We start from the raw sequence: 5,814 nt of genomic DNA on the forward strand, positions 1-5,814 counted from the left end.
CGCCCGGCCCACACAAACCTTATATAGCCTGCTACACACCTAGATTGTATGGCGTAGCCTATTGCTCCTAGGCTACACACCTGTACAGCCTGATATTTTACTGAATGCTATAGGCAGTTGCAACACAATGGTAAGTACTTGTGTACCCGAACATAGAGAAGGAACGGTAAGAATCGAGCATAAGAGAGTTTAAAATACCCTATACTCCTGTATAGGGCACTTACCATGAAAAGAGCTTGCAGGACTGGAAGATGCTGTGAATGAGTCACTGAGTGTGAAGGCATAGGATCTCACTGTACACTACTGTAGGCTTTATAAAAACCATATGCTTAAGCTACACCAAAATTTTTTAAAGCTTTTCTTCAATAATAAATTAACTTTAGCTTGCTGTAATTATTTATTTATTTACTTATTTTGTATTTTATTTTTTTCTTTTTATTTTGCTGTAATTATTTAAAAAAAAATTTTGCTGGGTGTGGTGGCTCACACCTGTAAGGGAGGCCGAGGTGGACAGATCACCTGAGGTCAGGAGTTCGAGACCAGCCTGGCCAACGTGGTGAAACCCTGTCTCTACTAAAATACAAAAATTAACTGTGTGTGGTGGTATGCGCCTATAATCCCAGCTACTCAAGATGCTGAGGCCGGAGAATTGCTTGAACCCAGAAGGCTGAGGTTGCAATGAGCTGAGATTGTTCCCATTCTGTTGGTTGCCAGTTCGCTCTATTGGTAGTTTATTTTGTTGTGCAGAAGCTCTTAAGTTTAATTAGATCCCATTTGTCTATTTTGGCTTTTGTTGCCATTGCTTTTGGTGTTTTAGTGATGAAGTCCTTGCCCATGCCTATGTCCTGAATGGTATTGCCTAGGCTTTCTTCTGGGGTTTTTATGGTTGTTAGGCCTCATGTTTAAATCTTTAATCCATCTAGAGCTAATTTTTTATAAGGTGTAAGGAAGGGATCCAGTTTCAGCTTTCTGCATATGGCTACCCAGTTTTCCCAACACCATTTATTAAATAGGGAATCCTTTCTCCATTGCTTGGTTTTGTCAGTTTGTCAAAGATCAGATGGTTGTAGTTGTGTGGCATTCTATCTGATGCCTCTGTTCTGTTCATTGGTCTTTATCTCTGTTTTGGTACCAGCATCATGCTGTTTTGATTACAGTAGCCTTGTAATATAGTTTGAAGTCACGTAGCGTGATGCCTCCAGCTTTGCTTTTTTTACTTAGGATTGTCTTGGCTATGCAGGCTCTTTTTTGGTTCCAAATGGAGTTTAAGGTGGTTTTTTTCCAATTTTGTGAAGAAAGTCATTGGTAGCTTGATGGGGATAGCACTGAATCTATAAATTACTTTGGGCAGTATGGCCATTTTCAAGATATTGATTCTTCCTAACCATGGGCATGGAAAGTTTTTCCATCTGTTTGTGTCTTCTCTTATTTCCTTGAGCAGTGGCTTGTAGTTCTCCTTGAAGAGGCCCTTCACATCCCTTGTTAGTTGTATTCCTAGGTATTTTATTCTCTTTGTAACAATTGTGAATGGGAGTTCGCTCATGATTTGGCTTTCTGTTTGTTGTTGGCGTATAGGAATGCTTGTGAATTCTGTGCATTGATTTTGTATCCTGAGACTTTGCTGAAGTTGCTTATCAGCTTAAGTAGATTTTGGGCAGAGACAATGGGATCTTCTAAATATACAATCATGTCATCTGCAAACAGGGACACTTAGACGTCCTCTCTTCCTATTCAAACACCCTTTATTTCTTTCTCTTGCCTGATAACTCTAGCCAGAACTTCCAATACTATGTTGAATAGGAGTGGTGAGAGAGGCCATCCTTGTCTCTGGCTCAAGAACTTTCTATGATTCCCTATGGCTACTTATGTGGTTCTCCCACCTTTAATAATAGAAGCCAACATTGATGAATCCCTTACCACATGCCAGGTACGTTACAGACCTGCCTCCTAAAAACAGCATAGAAGAGGTTGGTACTCTTACTGCACCAATGTTATAAATATGGAAACAAAGACTCAGCAACTTGAGGTAACTTACCCAGAGCCAAAATTAGGAAGTAGAGTTTAGATTAGCACATATCACTTTCACCATTGCCATCCCAGCTCCATTTGTTCATGTTTCAAAGTCCTATACCCACCTCCAACTGAGTGGCCAGTGGGAACAGCTCCACAGCAGAAGCAGCCTCTAGGAATCCCTTCAGCTTCCGCAGTGAGGGGGAGGAGGTGCAAAAGATACTTAGCTTTACCATCCCATCCTCTCCCATAACTTTTTTTTTTTTTTTTTTTTTTTTTTGAGGCTGAGTCTTGTCTGTCACCTCAGCTGGAATGCAATGGCATGCTCTCAGCTCACTGCAGCCTCCACCTCCTGAGTTCAAGTGATTCTCCTGCCTCAGCCTCCTGAGTAGCTGGGATTACAAGTGCATGTCACCAAGCCCAGCTAATTTTTATATTTTTAGTAGAGATGGGGTTTCGCCATGTTGGTCAGGCTGGTCTCTAGCTCCTGACCTTGTGATCTGCCTGCCTTGGCCTCCCAGAGTGCTGGGGTTACAGGTGAGAGCCACCGTGCCCCGCCTTTTTTTCTTTTTCTTTTTTCTGAGATGGAGTGTCAGTCTGTCACCCAGGCTGGAGTGCAGTGGTGCGATCTTAGCTCACTGCAACCTCTGACTCCTGCGTTCAAACAATTCTTGTGCCACAGCCTCCGGAGTAGCTGGGATTACAGGTGCCCACCACCACGCCTGGCTAATTTTTGTATTTTTAGTAGAGACAAGGTTTCACTATGTTTGTCAAGCTAGTCTCAAACTCCTGATCTTAAGTGATCTGTCCGCCTTAGCCTCCTAAAGTGCTGGGATTGCTGAGCCACCATGCCCGGCCCCATCTCCCATAACTTAATAGAAGAGGGAAAAGAATTCCTCCAAGAGAAAATTAGAGTGAGATTAGGAGAGGAAGTAGGTGCTAGGTAGCCTTAAATCAGCAGCTGATTTCTCCGATTGGTGACTCAATTATTTTTCTATGGCTGCTGTAACAAATTACCACAAACTGATTGGCTTACACCACCACAAATTTAATCTCATATGGTTCTTTTTTTTTTTTTTTTTTTTTTTTGAGACGGAGTTTCACTCATGTTACCCAGGCTGGAGTGCAATGGCGCGATCTCGGCTCACCGCAACCTCCGCCTCCTGGGTTCAGGCAATTCTCCTGCCTCAGCCTCCTGAGTAGCTGGGATTACAGGCACGCACCACCATGCCCAGCTAATTTTTTGTATTTTTAGTAGAGACGGGGTTTCACCATGTTGACCAGGATGGTCTCGATCCCTTGACCTTGTGATCCACCCGCCTCGGCCTCCCAAAGTGCTGGGATTACAGGCTTGAGCCACCGCGCCCGGCCTCTCATATGGTTCTATAGGTCACAAGCCTCAAAGCAGTTTTACTTGGCTGAAGTCAAGATGTAAAGAACTGATTCCTTTAGGAGGTTCTAAAGGGAAAATCTATTTTCTTGCCTTTTTCTGCTTTTAGTGGTTACCTATATTCCTTGGATTGTGGCCCCTTCCTCCATTTTTAAAGCACACCACGCCAGTCTCTGCACAGTGCTATAGTTTGAATGTGTCCCCCAAAGTTCATGTGTTGGAAATTTAATCTCCAATGCAACAGTGTTGAGAGGTGGGACCTTTAAGAGGTGATTAGGTCATGAAGGATCTGCCCTCATTAACAGAGGAAGGGTGTTATCTCAGCAGAGGGTTAATTATCATGGGGGTGGATTCCTAATAAAAGGATGAGTTCAGCCCCCTTTCTCTCTTGATGTGATGCCTTCTACCATGGGATGACACAGTAAGAAGACCCTCACCAGAAGCGGGCCCCTCAACCTTCCCAGCCTTCAGAATTGTGAGAAATAAATCTGTTCTTTATAAATTACCCAGTATCAGATTTTGCATAGCAATATAAAAAAAGACTGACACTCAGTCATCATTATATTGCCATCTCCCCTGACTGCTGAGTCCCTCTTAAAAGAGCACTGTGTTCACCGGGCGTGGTGGCTCATGCCTGTAATCCCAGCACTTTGGGAGGCCGAGGTGAGTGGATCACGAAGTCAAGAGATCGAGACCATCCTGGTCAACATGGTGAAACCCCGTCTCTACTAAAAATACAAAAAATTAGCTGGGCATGGTGGCGCATGCCTGTAGTCCCAACTACTTGGGAGGCTGAGGCAGGAGAATTGCTTGAACCCAGGAGGCGGAGGTTGTGGTGAGCCGAGATCGCGCCATTGCACACCAGCCTGGGTAACAAGAGCAAAACTCCATCTCAAAAAACAAAAAAAGAGCACTGTGGTGGGACACTGGGCCCACTGGTAACATAGGATAAGCTCCCATCTCAAGATGCTTAATCACACCTGCAAAGTCCCTTTTGTTATGGAAAGAAACATATTCACAGATTCTGGGTATTAAGAGTAGGACACTTTGGAGGGGCCATTATTCAGCCTACCATAGAAGATATCATGAGAGAGAGTTAATACAAAATGCTCTAGAAACAGAGAAGGGCCAGCTGACTCTGCACAAGTGGGAAAAATGTCCCAGGAAACCACAGCCTCCACATTAAATATTCAAATGAGCTAAAACCCATCTACTTGGCAATCTCAGCCTCATTCTTTAAACATGCAAACCACCTAAATTCCCATCAAACTCCCTACACCAGGCCAGCCAAGTCTCAGAATGCTTATACAACCTTCTAATGGCAATTGCCAATCACCACCCCCATTTCCTAAGGAAATGGCTGTGTGCCCTTGACCCTGCCCCGACTGAATCGCCAGTGGCATTTGAACCATGGCACTCAATTCATGGCATGGCCAGCAAGCTACAGAGTGCCGTAGCATCCACCAGGCAAAGTTATAAAAGCAGATTCAGTGGAACGTGTTTTAGAGTCAAAAAGACCTGGGTTGGGTCCCAGCTCTGCCGTTTTTCAGCTGTGCGACATCCGAAGTTACTTTCCTCCTCTTAACTTTGGGTCCCTCACCTGTGACATGACAATGGCTGGAGGACCTCACTCACAGAATCACTGTGAGGACAAGAGCAGCCAAGGGGGTAAGTCTTTGCACAGGGCCTCCCTGGTCATTAGTGGGTCAACATGACATAACTGACCACACGCCTTATCTCCACTTCCAAACCCAAACAGCTCTCAAAACCAAGTCATTGTAGCTCATTTGGAAGAAAAGGCTGATATGAACCAATATGCAGCAACCTATAATCTTTTTCTATCCCTCTTACTGTGAATATTTGCTGTGGAAATATTAACGTTTGGTTATTGGACTCCACTGGGGTGCTACACATATACATCATAGTAGATGTGCCTTATCATCTTCCTAAAATTCGATAATTAAATTTCACAACTTATCTAGCCCGAAGGTTTCAGACTGTAGACCTGTATCTTTATGAGGGTGAGGATGAGAATGTAAACTGGCCTGTTACTATGCACCAAGGTACCTGCTGTTCTCATGAAGATGTTGGTAGACAGCCAGCCAGTCTCTAAAAACTCCACCCCCAACCTCGATATGCTCCTTTCCCTGGAATTTTCCACAGGGCCCTTAAAATTTGTATTCAGCTCTCACAGGCTGAGACCAGGATGACATCCTGGGAAACCTGCCTAGTGATAGCCAAGGTGTAGCTCCAGATGAAAGACACACAACAACTTTAAATATAAAAAAGCCATTCAGGGCCGGGCGCGGTGGCTCACGCCTGTAATCCCAGCACTTTGGGAGGCCGAGGCAGGTGGATCACGAGGTCAAGAGATCGAGACCATCTTGGTCAACATGGTGAAACCCCGTCTCTAC

This window comes from Cebus imitator, unplaced genomic scaffold (assembly GCF_001604975.1).
Source record: "Cebus imitator isolate Cc_AM_T3 unplaced genomic scaffold, Cebus_imitator-1.0 Scaffold419, whole genome shotgun sequence".
In the NCBI taxonomy this organism is placed as follows: domain Eukaryota; kingdom Metazoa; phylum Chordata; class Mammalia; order Primates; family Cebidae; genus Cebus; species Cebus imitator.